Below are 17,362 nucleotides of genomic sequence, written 5' to 3'. Positions count from 1 at the left end.
GGGGGGAGGAGCCGCTGCAGGGGGGGAGGAGCCGCTGCAGGGGGGGAGGAGCCGCTGCAGGGGGGGGGTGGGGGAGAGGAGCCGCTGCAAGGTGGTCTCGTGGCTGCACTGATCCCCATTGCAACCTGGTCTCAGGTGCAGATGGAATTGAATTGTTTCATCGTCACATGTGTCATGAAATTCGTTTTTGGATACACATGCAAAGATAGATTTTTACAAAATATTAATAAATTAGTCCAGAAGAAGAGGAAAAAGCGAGGTCATCTGTCTGGTTCCTTATCCATCCAGAAATCTGGTGGCAGAGAAGTAAAACCACAATGCTGGAGAAACTCAGCAGGTCAAACAGTGGACTTGTGGGTCTCAAGCCCAAAACGTTGCTTCTGTGTCTTTATCTTTGCTCGATAAAGTCCACTGTCTGATCTGCCAAGTTTCTCCAACATTGTGGTTTTACTTCAACCATGGTGTCTGGAGACTTTACTGCAGAAGGGAAGAACCTGGTTTTTGTACTGTCGGGTGTTCGTTTCGGGCTCCTGCACCTCCTTTCTGACGGTAGCGATGAGAAATTGACACGCCCTGGGTGGGGAGGGTCTTTGATGATGGAGACTGCTTTTTATGAGACACCCCTTGTTGTAGATGGCCCTAAAGGAGTGAAGACTAATGCCCATTCTCTAGCCTTTTTTATTGTCCTGTGTGTTGGGTCTTCCATAACACATAATGTTGTAACCGGTCAGAATGCTCTCTGCAGTACACCTGTAGAAATTTGCTAGTCTTTGGTGACAAACCAAATCTCCTCAAACTCTCAACGAAGTATAGCTGCTGGTAAGTCTTCATGATTGCATCCACATGAGATCCCCAAGATAGGTCTTCAGAGATGTTAACACCAAGAATTTGAAGTTCTTTACCCTTTCCACTGCTGACCCCTCAGTGAGGTCTGATTTGTGTTCTCCTGGTTTCCCCTTCCTCCAGTCCACCATCAATTCCTTTGTTTTGCTAACACTGAGTGACACTGAGTGAAAGGTTGTTGTAATGCCACTCAACCAGCTGATCTATCTCACACCTGAATCCTTCCTCGTGTGTCTTCCATTTGTGATTCTGCCCTCAACCGTAGTATCATCGGCAAATTTGTAGATTGAATTTGAATTGTGACTAGCCAGCTATCCAGGCCATTCAACACAAGAGTGTGGGAGAGGAAGGAGATGGAGTACTGGGGTTAGAAGGATCAGGGAAATTAAGGAAGGGTAGAAAGCAAGGGAAGAGTTCACCAGAAACTGGAGAGGTCGTTGTTACTGTCAAGACAATATAAGGACCTGTTCTTCTAATTTGTGACCAACTTGGCAGAAAAATAGGCCATGGACATACAATGTCAGTGTGGGAATAAGAAGTGGAACATTTTGATTCAGCAATATGAGCAAAGTTCCTTGTTTCATTTTCACTGAGGCCACCTACCTCAATTCTTTTTTAAGTCTATGATGACTATTTCTGTGCTACTTCCTGCTCTCACACAGAACTTGGAAGTTTCTTTACGTTTACTGGCAATGTCGATCCTTCTATCACTTTATTGTATTCTTTTTCTAATTCTTTTCCAATATCTCAACTTCTTTCTTTACATTTCACAAGATAAGCTATTAACCAGTAATCAAGCCTATGAATTCTGAAAGGGATGTGCTCTTCTTCCTAGGTTGCTTCCTGTAAAAATTTTATTCCATTTCATGGTGTCTCCATGTCTGTATTCATAATTGCCAGAGACTTCAACCAAGGCAACTTGAATCATACTACCTAAATTCTACCAGCATGTTTCCTGCCCCACTAAAGGACCCAATATCCTTGACCTCTGCTACACAACTCTAAAAAATGCCCACTGTTTCATCTCATGCCCACATTTTGGCTAGTCAAATCATCAAACTGCCTACTTACTGGATGCATCACTTCTCACTGGTACCATCAGGAAGGTGATAGAGGAGCCAAAAGACAAACACCCCAAGAGCACAAAAACAGCTTCTTCCCTCTGCCACCATATTTCTGAATAGACAATAAATGACAGACACCACCTCACTTTTTATCTTTTGCACTAATTTTTTTTTAAAGTATTTATGGAAACGCAATTTTGCCACATAATGCACAATAATGCTGTTCCAAAGCAATGAATTTCATGACACATGTTCATGACAATAAATTCTGATTCTGATATGGGAACTACTCTGCTGAAGAATGGAGGGAGCTTAAGGAGTCACGTGATGGAGTAGTGGCCGGTAGGAGAATACCAGCCCTCACCAGAAAAGAAGGAAAAAAGTAAAGAAAAAGCAAAGCCCCAGACCCACAAACCACAACAAATAAAAAATAAAAGTGTGGAGGAAATGGCACCAAAGAAAGAAAAGCCAAAAACAACAGGAAGAAAAGAAGAAGGAAAGACGCCGGAAGAGAAAGGTGAAGGCCTTGCCTGTACGAAGAAGCAGGGACCCGCCGTGGAAAGAGGAGCCCACTCCCTGAGGTCAGTGGAAATCCCGCAGGGTCGCGACCCACTGAATGCAGGACTACAAAGATGGCTCACGGAGCCAAACAGAGGTGCGCAACCGTGCACGACAAAGTTAACACCGACGGGAGGGGGGATCAACTGTGGAGTGGAACTCCACACCTTGAACAGCTGAGAAAGACCCGACAGCAGGGCTCCCTGCAGGAAGATACAGAAAATAACGGGAATGGGAGGGAGAAGAATGAAAAAAGGAAATCAGAGACACAACAGATAACCTGTCTAGAAGAAGAGGACCAACATCAAGACACCATAAAAACAAAACTACCCAACAAACTGAGACAAACAGCCCAACAAGAAAGTCAGAAGAGACACAGATACAAGGAAGAGAGGTAGAGGACACAGGCCCTGGAGCATACACAGGGGAAGAGGAGGGAGAACATCAAGCTCTGCACAGAGAAATAGAAGATAATGGGAATGGACTGTACAAAGATTAAAAAAAATTCAAGAATATATGGAAGCAGTAAAAGAATGGCAGACACGAGAATTTAATGAAATAAAAAGAAAAATAAAAGGTACAGAAGAAAAAGTGAGTAGATTAGAGATGGTCATGACAGAAATAGGGAAAAGAGTAGACAAGGTGGAAGAACGAGAAACAGCCGTAGAAATGGAAGTGGGCGACTTAAAAAGAAAATTGGAAGAAACTGATAAAAAAAGTTAAAGAAACACAGGAGCTATTAGCTCAGAAACTGGATATAATGGAAAACTATAATAGGAGAAACAATATAAAGATAGTGGGCCTTTAGGAAGATGAAGAAGGCAAAGATATGAAAGAATTTATAAAAGAATGGATACCCAGGGTCCTAGGAATGCCAGAAGTACAGGAAGGAATGGAAATAGGAAGGGCACAAAGAACATTAGCCTCAAAACTACAGCCACAACAAAAACCAAGATCCATTCTAGTAAAATTCCTGAGATATACGACAAGAGAAAATATATTGGAGAAGCCAATGAAAAAAATGAGAGAAGACAAAAAGCCACTGGAATACAAAGGTCAAACATTTTTTTTCTACCCAGACATAAGTTTTGAGGAGTTTAATGCAGCAAAATCGATCTTATGGAAGAAAGGCTATAAATTTATGTTAAGATATCCAGCAGTGCTTAAAATAGTTATCCCGGGGCAGCAAAGCAGACTGTTCTCAGATCTGGAGAAAGCACAAGAATTTGCAGAACGTCTGTAAAACAGAAAGAGAGATGAAGAGATATAACAAGAACAAGAATGACGACAAACTTCATATAAAGAAGAAAAATAATGTATAAGTAAGAACTAAGAAGGGGAAGAAAAGGGAAGAAAGGAAGTAAGGGGGGAATTAAGAGGGTGAGCTTTGTTATATGTGAAGATAAAAGTCTTTTCTGGAGGGGGCTGGGTGGGAGAGAATAACTCACTGCAAAATCAGTTGACGCTTGCGAGCAGGTTCGCAATCAAAATGGAGAGGGGAGTTGTGGTTGCCTGGCAAGGGACAAGGGGCAACTCAGAGAGGGGGGGAAATTTAGGGTTAAGGGAATTTTAGATGTGGGAATAGTGGAAATATTTTATGTTTTAGAAGTGATGTCTTACAGAGTGTTCAAAAAAAGAAAACCGAAATGGATAAGGAGGAAAGGTGGTGATGAGGAAGCGGAAATGAGAGGTAAACAAAGTATGAAATGGCCACGTTGAACTATATGACTATAAATATTAATGGAATACATAACCAAATCAAAAGGAAGAGGCTGTTAAATTTAATGAAGAAAGAAAAAATTGATATAGCATTCGTGCAAGAAACACATCTAACTGAAATGGAACACAAGAAATTAAGGAGAGACTGGATAGGGCACGTAACGGCAGCATCATATAATTCAAAAGCCAGAGGAGTAGCTATATTAATCAATAAAAATGTACCAATCAAAGTAGAGGAGGAAATAATAGATCCAGCAGGGAGGTATGTAATGATAAGGTGTCAGATATATTCAGAATTTTGGAATTTGCTCAATGTATATGCACCTAATGAAGAGGATCAAAATTTATGCAAGATATCTTTTTGAAGATTGCAGACACGCAGAAAAATATACTGATAGGCGGGGACTTTAACTTTAATATGGACTCAAAGATGGACAAAACTGGACAAGAGATGAGCAGAAAGAACAAAGTAACCAAATTTATGGTTAAATCGATGCAGGAAATGCAACTTTTGGATATATGGAGGAGACAACACCCAAAGGAGAAGGAATACTCATATTATTCGGGTAGACACAAAACATACTCAAAAATAGACCTGTTCCTGTTGTCAGCCCACATCCAAGGGAGAGTTAGGAAAATGGAATATAAAGCTAGATTGTTATCGGATCACTCACCCCTATTATTAGCAATAGAACTGGAGGACGTCCCACCGAGAACGTATAGATGGAGATTAAACTCCATGCTACTTAAAAGACAGGATTTTAGAGAATTAATTGAGTGACAAATTAAAATGTACTTTGAGATAAATAAGGAATCAGTGAAAGATAAGTTTTTACTATGGGACGCAATGAAAGCTTTCATCAGAGGGCAGATAATAAGTTATGTAACTAAGATGAAGGACTACAATCGGGAAATAGAACAGCTGGAAAGGGAAATAGCAAGTACAGGAAAAGAATTAGCAACAAGGGAAGATACAACAAAAAGAAGAGAATTGGTGGGCAAAAAAATAAAATATGAAACACTACAAACATACAAGGTGGAGAAGAACATAATGAAGACAAAGCAGAAGTATTATGAGCTAGGAGAAAAAACGCACAAAATAGTAGCTTGGCAGCTTAAGACAGAATAAACTAAAAGAACGGTATTGGCATCGAGGGAAAAGGACAAACAAATTACATATAACCCAACGGAGATCAATGAAAACTTCAAGGAATTCTACGAGCAATTATATTGAACTGAAAATGAAGGGAAAGAAGACAAAATAGATGAGTTTCTAGCTAAAATTTAACTACCGAAATTGCAAGAAGACGAGCAAAATAAATTAATAAAACCATTTGAAATAGAGGAAATACAGGATATATTAAAAAAACTACCGAACAATAAAACGCCGGGAGAGGACAGACTCCCAATAGAATTCTATAAAACATTTAAAGACTTATTAATTCCTCCTCTCCTGGAAGTAATGAACCAGATTGAATAAACACAAAACATGCCAGATTCATGCACAACAGCAATAATTACAGTAATATCAAAGACAGGGAAAGATCCACTAACACGAGCATCGTATAGACCAATATCTCTACTTAACACAGATTATAAGATAATAGCTAAACTATTAGCAAACAGATTGGCAGACTGTGTGCCAAAAATAGTAAAACTAGATCAAACTGGATTTATTAAAAGACGAACAGCGGACAATATCTGTAAGTTCATTAACTTAATCCAAACAGTACAAGGAAACAAGATGCCAACAGTGGCGGTTGCCTTAGATGCAAAGAAAGCCTTTGACAGAATAGAATGGAATTATTTATTCAAGGTACTACAGAGGTTCAACCTACCAGAGAAATATATTAATTGGATTAAAGCATTACATAAGGGACCATTGGCGAAGGTGACAGTAAATGGATATATATCAAACCAATTTAAATTAAGCAGGTCAACTAGGCAGGGATGTCCACTATTTCCCTCACTGTTCGCGTGAGCTATAGAACCACTGGTAGAACTGATAAGAACAGAAAATAAAATAAGAGGGATAAAAATAAAAGAGAAAGAATATAAAATCAGTTTATTTGCAGATGACGTCATAGTATACTTAACAGAACCAGAAATATCAATAAAAGAATTACATAAGAAATTGAAGGAATATGGAGAAGTATCGGGGTACAAGATCAATGCAAATAAAAGTGAAACGATGCCAATGAATAATGCGGATTTCACAGAGTTTAAGAAAGAATCACCATTTAGATGGCAAACACGAGCAATCCGATACCTAGGTATTCAACTAAATAATAATCTAGGCCATCTACACAAACTAAATTATCAGCCATTAATGAAGAAATTACAAGATGGCTTAGAACATTGGAAAGATTTACCACTAACACTGATAGGAAGGGTAAATTGCATTAAAATGAATATCTTCCCAAGGATACAATACCTGTTCCAATCGTTACCAATTCACCTAACAGAAATTCTTAAAGTAGCTAAAGAAAATAATAAGGAAATTCTTATGGAAAGGGAGGAAACCGAGGATAGTGCTAGATAAATTAACAGAATGGTACAAACAAGGGGGCTTATAGCTACCAAACTTTAAGAATTATTATAGATCAGCACAATTAAGATACCTATCAGATTTTTATCAAACAAGGGAAAAACCAGATTGGACCAGATTAGAGCTAGATAAAATAGGGGAGAAAGTACCTGAACATATACTATATAAGTGGGATGAAAAGCTAGTGCAACATGGGAATTCACCAGTACTTCACACCTGCTCAACATTTGGAAGAAGATTCACGTAGAAAGGAAAAAAACAAATTATCAACTACCAAAATTAAGATTGACGTAAAATCAACTAATCCCCTTCACAATAGATAACCTTTCCTTTAGAGAATGGGAGAGAAAAGGGATCAAAAGAATAGAAAATTGTTTTTCAGGAAATAAATTATTATCTTTTGAACAAATGAAGTGCAAATATGGTATAACTCACGGTGCAATGTTTGCATACCACCAACCGAAAACCTACTTGAAGGACAAATTGGGAAGCAGGCTGAGGTTACCAGAAGGAAGCAATTTTGAATATGTGATTACAGACACAATGATAATTAAAAGGTTTATAACAAGCGTGTACATCAAACTGCAAGAGAAAGAGAACGAGGAAACAAGCTGTAAACCCAAACAAAAATGGGAACAAGTTCTAAACATAAAGATAAAGAATGAAACCTGGGATAAGCTATGTTCCAGAACTATGAGAAATACAATAAACACAAGGTTATGCATGATACAATATAATTGGTTACACAGGCTATACACCACGCCCCAAAAGTTAAATAAATGGGACCCAACAGTATCAGACAGATGTTTTCGCTGTAAGAAGGAAACGGGAACAACAGTACATGCAATTTGGGTATGTGAGAAAGTGGAAAAGTTTTGGGAAGATCGAAATCAGGTATTAAATAAAATCACAAAAAGCAACATACCAAAAAATCCAGAGATCTTTCTTCTAAGTAATATAAGAAGTAAAGAACTTGGACTCAATTTGGATGGAGCACAAAAAAGATTTATTATGATAACCTTACCTGTTGCAAAAAAATGTATTATGTCAACCTGGAAATTAGAAGATAACCTGAGAATACAGCAATTGTACATAGAAATGAATAAATATATTCCATTGGGAAAAAATAACATATAATTTAAGAAATAACATCACAGTATTCGAACAAATTTGGGAACCAAACATGGAACACAACAGAGAAGTCCTACCGCGGACCTCCACCACCTAAAATGAAAGAAGAAGAAGAAAACTAAATGAACTGATCCAGTGTGTAAATGACACAAATTTCTTGTTTATTTTCATTGTGTGATGCCATTGTTTAATGGGCTGAATGTATTGTATATGTTGAACGTTTAGTGGGTAGGGAGGGGGGTGAGAAGAAGGGAGCGGTGGGGGGGGGAGATAAGGGGTGAAAATGACACTGTGTATATTCAAGAGGAAAATGTTTATGTGTATTTTGAAATTGTATGAAAAATTTAGTGTGAAAAATTTTTAAAAATTAAAAAAAGAATGGAAGGAGCTTCAGAAGGTGATGCAAGTACCTTAGATCATCACACAAACTTCCTTCCCCTTCATGGACTCCATCCACATCTTTCATTACTTTGGAATGGCAGCACCCATCACAACTCAGACAAATTCTCTTCTACCTCCTCTCCTTGGAGAGAATGCACAAGTCAAGTTTATTTATCATCTGATCGTGCAAATACAACCCAATGAAACAGCATTCTCTGGTCCTCAGTGCAAAGCATGCAAACATACAACCCAACATACCACACATATAGACAAACAATACATATGTAGGACAAGTATTCATCTAAACAAATAATTAAATAAAGAATTGCTTTGTGAATATGAGTCTCGGATGGTCAACGTGAGCAGTTCCTTTGGTTGTTCAGCATTCTTATTGCACGTGGAAAGAACCTGTTCCTCAGCTGGTTGGTGCTGGCTGTGATGCTCCTGTATCTCTTCCCCAATGGGAGCAGCTGAAAGATGCTGTGTACTGGGTGGAAGGGATTCTCAATAATTTTGCATGCCCTCTTCAGACAACGATCCCGGTAGATCACATTGATGGTGGCGGGGGGTGGGGGGGGGTAGGAAGGATACTCCAATGATCCTCTCTGCCATTCATATGGTCCTGTGGATTGACCTCAAATCCATTCCTCTGCAGCATCCATACCACACTATGATACAGCCAGCAGATGCCCTCAAAAGAGAAGGGTTGACATATAGTGGCCAGTAGCCTTACCTGCTTCAATCTTCTCAGGAAGTGCAGTCACTGTTGTGCCTTTCTGACAAGTGAGGAGATGTTGAGTGTCCATGATAAATCACTTGTTAAGTGAACTCCAAGGAACCTGGTGCTCTCACTCTCTGGTGGTGATTCAAGTCACCAGGAATAATCACAGCACTGTCAATGTGGGATGTCTGGGTTTCACAGATGGCTCTATAAAGCCTCTTCATGGCTTCACCCAATTAGCCAAAAGCAGGTTAAACACTGAGGCAATCAGCGAGGCCAAGAATCCCCTGGGCAGGTAGAGGGGGTTGCATTTCACCAGGAGATACTCCCATCTCTGCAGAGCAGAAGGTCTTCACAACAGCAACATTAGTGGAATCCTCGTCATCAATAATATAATTTGCAATGGATGATAATGAGACTGGTCAGAAAAAATATAATGTTAACCAACATTAGTACCAGTTCTCATTGATGTAAATGCACAGTCACCCTCCTCAGGTCTTGCCAGAAACAGCAGTATTTCTGTCTGCCCTGAAGGAGATAAGGCCATCAAGTTGTATTGCCGAGTCTGGAATGGTGTCCTAGAGCCATATTTCTGTAATCATAAGAATGTAAACTTGCACACCAACAGGTTTAAAGAGATTTTCTTCCCTGCAGCTATCAGGCTCCTGAATGAACCCCACAGCAGCACTGTAATGCTGCCTTTGCTTTCTACAAATTGATAATTGTTCTCTGCACTTCTTTATTCTGAAATTGTGCTCTTGCCCTTCTACTGTATATGTCTGTATGAATGTTAGAGATGACCTGTTGGACTGTTCATGGAAGTACCTTTCTCACAAAACAAAAGAAATGAGAGAAAGATTAGGCCATATATCCTGTCAAGCCTACACTGCCATTCAATAAGATCATGGCTGATCTGACCATGGATTCAGCTCAACCTACCTGCCTGTACCCGATAACCCTTAATTCCTTTACAATGCAAAAATCTATCTTAATTGCGTCTTAAACATAGTTGATGAGGTAATCCTCTACTATTTTCTTGATCATAGAATTCCACAGATTCATTACTCTGGGAAAATCAGTTCATCCTCATCTCCATCTGAAATTATTTTCTTCAAATCTTGAAGCTATGTCTCGTCTCAGCTTCCAGTGGAAATAACTTTATTAACTCTGTTTTATCTATCCCTTACATAATTTTATATGTTTCTTTTATATCTCCTCTCATTCTTCTAAATTCCAATGAATATAGTCCCAGGTGTCTCAATCCCTGCTCATAGGTTAACCATCTCAATTCTGAAACCAACCTGGTGAATCACCTCTTCACTGCCTCCAAAGTCAGTTTATCTCTTAAGTAATGAGACCAGAACTATACGCAGTACCCAAGATACAACCTCACCAATATTATGTACAGTTGTAGCAGAACCTCCCTGCTTTGAAAATCAATCCTAGCAATGGCCAACATTCTATTTGTCTTCTTGATTACCTGTTGCACATGAAAACCAACCTTTAGCGATTCATGTACATACTCCTCTGGATAAAAGCATGCAGCAATCTTTAATCTTTTAAATAATAATCATCTATTTTCCTTCCAAAGAGGGAACCAAGAGTAATCTAACAAATAAAGTTAAACCTTAAATCTCCACTACAAATGTTCAGGAGATACTACCTTCAACACTCGTTCTTCTGACATGGAGAGGAGATGGGGGAAGAAGGAGCGCAGGCTAAGATATTAAGAGGTCATAGGTGGATACACGTGGGTGGGTGGAAGAGAAATAAAGCTGAAGAGAGATGGGTGTAGCTCTCTGATAGGAGAGGGAAGGGGATGAGGAGCTGGAGGAAAGGAGTCAGAGGAGTATGAGAGAGGGATTTAATGGAAATTGGAGATGTCAATCCCATCAGAGTGCTAAGTTTGAATACAAGGTGTTCTTCCATTTTGCTGGAAGCCTCATTTTGTCCATGCAAGAATAGATATGTTGGTGTGGGAACAGTATGTGAAATTAAAATTGTTGGCCACTAAGAGGTCCTTGCTATTGTAGCAGGCAGAGTGAAGGTGCTCAACAAAACAATCTCCCAGTCTGGATCTAGTTTCACTGATGTGCACCATGAGCACCAGATGCCTGTGTTCACCTATGACCTCCTACTTGCTAGTCTGTACTCCTCGCCTGCTCTTTCCTCCCTCCCCTCCTGTCTCATTCCTCCCGTCTTTTTATTCAGACATTTGCCTGTGTTTGATGAGCTCAAACCCAAAATGTTGGTTACCTTTTGCTTCCTATGGATGCTGCATGATTTGCTGAGTTTCTCTAGGAAATTTATGTATTGCACTCGACCCTAATGTCTGCAGAAGTTTTTGTTTTACTCTTTTCTTCCAACATTTCTTTTTCCCTCAACTGTTCATTCCCTTCATCATAGTTTTCAGGACTCTCAACCTTATCTATTACATTTCTGCTATTGTACTATTTTTTTTCCCAAACAGGACAAACTTCCATTTTGTACTCTACCTCTCACCAATTTATTTTGCAATTTAATTTGAATTATCCCTAAATTTCTGACAGAAGGTCTCTGTAACTGTTTCTCCTCCCATTGCAAATATATGAATTAGAACCAGGAGAAGGCCACTCAGATGACTGAACCCATTGCACCATGAAATCAGATCATGAGTGATCTATTTGTAACATTTCATCTCCATACTATAAAATATTCTAGGTTGTGCCAAACTATAAAGATCTGACTGAACATCTTTGCTTTTGTACATGTTATTTAAACACCCATCTCTGCTTCCAATGCCACCTTGTGTAAATGCACTCTATAACCCTTTTAAACAGCACTGTTTTGTTTGTGTTTTTTTTAAGATCTATTTGAGATGTGGATGTCACTGACAAGTATAGCATTTATTGCCCATTGCTATAATCATATAACAATTACAGCACAGAAATAGGCCAGTTTGGCCCTTCTTGACCATGCCAAACACGTTCTCCCTCCTCGTCCTACTGACCCACACCAACCCCACAATTGACATGGTTCGGATGTTTTACCCTTAAATGAGCTTCAAGATGACCTGCTTTCATTTATCAAAATCTGTTGGAATAATAGGCAAAAGGTGAACATTCATCATGTACAGCAGGTATAAACCCAAATTTCAAGAACTCCACTGAATATTGATGAATCTTTTGCTTGCTTGGTCTCATTTTGAATATACTAAATAGTGCGAGTTCCCTGAAACAGATTAATACAACAGCGCAAGCTCCCTGAAACAGATTAATCAATTTTTATTATGTCTTAGAATTGAAAAATGTAATAAAAGTAATGATTGAATCAAAGGAAAAATACTGACCCTAAAAACAAATGAAAAATAAACACTAGCCCAGTTTCTGACATTTTTTCTCGCAGAGAGTGCATCAAAACTAGTTCTAGCCTCATGCTTCACTTTCTGGGGTCCTTTTTTTCTGATTTTTGGTGTTTACTCAGGCTAGTGCCTGGGGTGGACCTGCCCCCCCCCCACCCCCCAACCCCACCAATAAGCTAGTGCACAAAGATACATACAGATACAGGTCTCACACACTACTGAACTGAAAAAGTAAAGGGGTATGGACAGAGACATGATTGTTGAGATAATTTGGAATCCTCGTCACCAATAATATAATTTGCAATGGATGATAATAAGACTGGTCAGAAAAAATGTAATTATAATGTTAACCAAGGCTAACAACTGTTAAAATAAGAGAAACAATGGAGAAACATCAGAAGAGCAAAAACACATTATGAAAATAAAGAGAACAAAGTAATTTTACTTGGAAGTTACCAAAATTGTGTTGTACTGACAGTGTTTCCAAGTCACATCTTTCACACCAAGTTTATTTTTTCAAATGAACTTTTTAATTATTTCCCCAAATATTCCCATGCCCCACTAAAATATTCTTAAGCCCCACGCTCCACCAAAATATTCCCACACCCCATCTTGAGAATCTGTGGTCTTGGTCAATGATGAGTACTCCATCTTCCATTTGTTTTTTTTCTGTTTCAGCTGGTGACATACTCATCGATTTCAAAGAACAGTTCAGAGTCAACCACATTGCTCACTGTCTGAAGTCATAAATCAGCTGGACCAGGTAAACATAGGACATAACAGCACAGTACAGGCTCTTCAGCCCTTGATGTTGTACCAACCTAAAGGAGGTGGTTGTCTCCTTTAGTGAATCAAATTGGTTTTAAGATTATCATTACTAAAAAAGTAATTTTGCAGATTATTCAGTGAATTTGAATTGCACACCTGTCATTGTGTGTCGCGAATGTTTATTTTGGATTTTTCAGATTGCTTGGTCTTAGAACCAACAATAACAACATGCAGTTTTCTGACCAAATGTTTCACCTTACAACACTTCATGAAATTGCATCTTCTGTGCAGTGTTATCATAATATCCTTCTGAATGATGTCACCTCAATCTAACTTTTACCTAACAGTGCCTAGATTTGAGACCATTACTTTGTTAAAATTTGAATTTCTATCTAATTCAGAAATTAGTTATGAGAAAAGCACCACTGATTTTGTTTTTATTAAATGCAGAATTCCCTAGCTTTAAAACCTGTTGTGAAAAACACCATGTGCATGTGTACTGAGCAGCCCTGCTTCTTCCAGACAGGCTGAATTGCCAATAAAGCTAATTAATTCAAAGCCATCATCCAAAGCCATTTTTTAATACTGAAGCTCATAGAAGACGGATCCCTTGTACAAATCCAAGGTTTCAATTATGTTACTGCAATGTGCCACAAACTTCCCCCACACCCCCAGACTAAACTGATTTGGCTGACAATTCAAAAGTACACTAAAATATACATTCTTCTGAGCAGTTTACAAAGGTTTCTTCCCGAAACTGAGGCGTTTACAAACTGGGGCTGCTCGGGAAGCGTGTATCCTACCCGTAAATGGGCCCCTGCAGCCCCTCACACAATGGACCCTAAATTGCTTGGTTGAACGGCAACTGGGGGAGCTCCTGCCCCTTTGGTGATGCGATGAGTGACATATTGCGCACACACTGCATTGCCAGAGGCCCTCAGGGAATCCCCTGATCCGTGTGTTGGCCTCCAAAGGGTAAGTGGTAGAGTCAGAACACTGTTGAGGCCCGGGGGAGGGGGGGGGGTGCTGTCAGGCCGGCAGGGAATGTGGTCTGCCTACCTGTGCTGTTTTTTTTTTAAATTCTACCCACTAATTGGCCTGTACACGTATAGATAACCTGCCAAATTGGCAGGTTAAACTTATGTTACAATCCAATTTGTAAACCCCTATTGATACTTTAACTATTCATGAGTAGTCATTCACAGTTACGAATTGTTAATGCATATTAGTGATCACACTGGGTCTGTCAAGAGAGCGGTTTCCATTCATCGATAATTTCCCGGGCAAACAGTAGCTGATTAACTGTCAAACTGCACAATAGCTGTCGATAACCAAAAATACTTGCATGTCCGTGCTAAGGCGCCAGTTAAGTTTCAATGTAATATTGTCCCAGCCTAGAAGTTTCTTTCTCTATTGTGAGACCAACCATTTACATGTGATAATTAAAGACTAAAACTTAGGCATACAGAACACGGATGTTCCTGTGTATTAGAAGCAATTTCCAGACTTCTGCCAATTTCCTATGCAAGAAATTATATCTTTTAATTATGACTGTACATGTAAATAACTGATTGACATCAGACATTTTCCTGTGTTTAGAAAGGAGATATGCAAAATGTAAAACATAAGCTTGTAACAATGGGTTCAAAAAGATGCCAATCAGATTTGTATGGAAGAATATGCCTTAAATATTTTACTGTTTCATTTGAACCTTCAAATGAGATTCTGGTATTAACTAAGGGTGACATTGGGTCTACCTGACATTAATATCACTGATTCCCGCGAGTGTAATTGTAATAAAGGTTTTTGTATTCTTGTGCTTGTCTTTCTATCTTGACAGCAGGGTTGAACTATCACATCTTGTTGAAAGTAATTGTATCTCCAGTATTTATATTTATCTACCATTTCTCAAAAAAAAGCATTGGGCTGCTTTTTAACATTAGGCACTTTTCTTCCATCTCTGGCCAAAGCTGTGCCCTGAAAATGCAACTTATTTTGATAGCTAAGCATAAGCATGAAGATTCAGGAAGTTAGTGAAGAGTAAAGTGTTAAAATAGATTGAATATTTGTACTGAAAATCTCTTAAATATTGGCAATTGCCTTCTTTACCAGTGATTTTCAGATTTTGGCAAAATTATTATTTTTTTATTTTTAATCCCAGTTTTCAACAAAGAAGAATCTTTTTCAGGTTTACTGACAACAACCAAAGGAAATGAAACCTATACTTACTGGCATGCTTCTTTAAGCAATAACAGAGAGTGATTTCCGTTGATTCATTATCAAATTATTGATTATCATTATATGATTCATTCTTAAAATGTTGTCTTTGAATTGAAATGTCAATTTCATTTCATAATGAGATCCTACAATAGCCTTAAATAAATTGTATTTAAAATAAGAAATCCAATATTGTATTCAATTTCAAAAGGAGTGGTTTCTGTATGTGGCACTATGAATTTATGAAATTGAAAATTCATATGCAAGCCCTGCACTGACTATCAAAGTTATACTTCAGCAAATCACAGGATTACAACATGGAAGAAGGTCAGTTAGCCCATCAAGTTGTGCCGATTGTATGTGAGTAATCCAGTATGCTCCATTTTCTTCTTTCCTCCTTGTAGTCTTCCAATTTTTTCCCTCCTTCAAATAAATATCAAGGTTCCTTTTGAACACCATGATTAAATCAGTTGCCATCTTCCCTTCCCACCCCATCACTTCCCAAGCTGGTATCACATTCCAAATACTAAGATTTCATTGAATAAAATTGTTTTTCTTATTCTCACTTTTGGCTCTTCTGCCAATTGCCTTTATCTTTGCCCTCTGATTCCTCTCTCTTCCACAAACAGTTTATCTCTATCCATTCTCTTCATAACTATCCTGATCCATGATCATTTTAAAAAATTCTCAATTACAACATTTTGGGCTTGAGCCCTTCACCAAGGTATACATCTGGTTGGTTATGCATCTTTACCTTTGCTGCATGAAGTACGTTTTTTGATCTGCTGAGTGTAGTGAACTGGGAATTCACTACTGCTGTGATGCTCAAAGAACTGGCTCCTCCCCTGACTCTGCCCCTACATATCCTGATATAAACCCTGGATCCCCGCCAAAACCCCAGTTCAGTCCACAGACCATGTGTGCCATTCTTATTGAATACTCTTATTGTTATACTCTCCCTGGTCTTGAGTGCTCTCTGTCGTACAATTTTATTCAATAAAGAACGGGATGGAAGCGCTGTTGAAGCCTGTGATGCTCCTCAATTGACCCTCTGTCCCCGGAGGCCCCAGAAAAATTCACGTACTGGCTGGAGTGCTTCCAAATGTACCTGATGGCCACACAAGAGGTCTACTCAACAGATGAGCTCAAGAGGTCAGCGCTCCTCTCTAGCGTCGGACCCAAAGGATCCCTAATCATCAGGGACTGTATGACTTTCACAGTGAATGTTGAGAAGCTTAAGGCCCATTACATGAGGCCCCAAAACATCATCCGAGCGAGGCATCAACTCTCGCAATGGAAGCAGCGGCCTAGTGAGTCTGTTGAGGACTATGTCCTCATCCTACAAGCATTCGCGAGGAACTGCGAATATGAGGACAGCACAGCCCAAGAACGGGAGGATGAGCAGATCCGGGATACTTTAGTCACTGGTGTGCGGTCCAAATACATTCGGCACCAGTTGCTGGAGAAAGGCAGCGCAGCGCTACCTGACAACTGGCCATGTCACTGGAGATGGCCCAACATGGGAGCCGATAATTTGGAAGGTGGAAGGACCCTTCTTGGGGACCTGGGTCCCGGAGTGACGCCACACGCTGCATTGGCTCTGGTGGCAGCAGCCTCGGGATATTTCTTCTGCGGTCGGCAACAGCACCCAGGAACTCTATGCTCAGCTAAAGACTCCATCTGCTCCAGTTATGGTAAAAAGGGGCTCTGGGTGAAAGTCTGTAGGTCGAGGGGGAGCGTTGAGAGGTCCAACACATGCGCGACCCCTGACAGGCCAACTAAGGTAAGCTGAAAACCCAAACCCCGCCTCCGGGTGCCAGTGTTGTACATCATGGTCTTCCAGAGAGGCCACGTGGTGAGAGCAATAATGCAGGAAAGCCTGGTGGCCATCTTGCCACGTTTCAAAATCAGTACTATATTCATCCAACAAGGAGGGAGTACGGCCATCTTGCTGCACCGCATGGTCTCTGCCATCTTGCTGGCGTACGAATTCCACGCCATTTACAATGGTGGAAGGAGGAGGAGAGTGGCCATCTTGCCGCGCCTTGTGGCCCCACTCATCTTGTCTGCAT

The 17,362-nt window shown here is 39.7% G+C and overlaps 1 long non-coding RNA gene across 2 annotated transcripts in view; it reads left to right on the top strand.

Moving 5' to 3' along the window:
* The first annotated feature begins 76 nt into the window (after positions 1-76).
* The window catches only part of LOC138761816 (uncharacterized), a 43,417-nt gene continuing 26,131 nt past the window's right edge, over positions 77-17,362 (top strand). Inside the window, exons 1-2 of one of the 2 annotated variants that reach the window (XR_011356525.1) lie at positions 77-819; positions 12,984-13,068. This is a non-coding gene — a long non-coding RNA (uncharacterized lncRNA). Of the gene's footprint in view, positions 4,156-12,983; positions 13,069-17,362 lie in introns of both variants that reach the window. The other variant, XR_011356524.1, reaches the window with a different exon arrangement.

Source organism: Narcine bancroftii, chromosome 4 (genome assembly GCF_036971445.1).
Source record: "Narcine bancroftii isolate sNarBan1 chromosome 4, sNarBan1.hap1, whole genome shotgun sequence".
In the NCBI taxonomy this organism is placed as follows: Eukaryota; Metazoa; Chordata; class Chondrichthyes; order Torpediniformes; family Narcinidae; genus Narcine; species Narcine bancroftii.
Note: the sequence above shows the minus strand (reverse complement) of the source record. Positions and strands in the feature narration are given on the sequence as shown.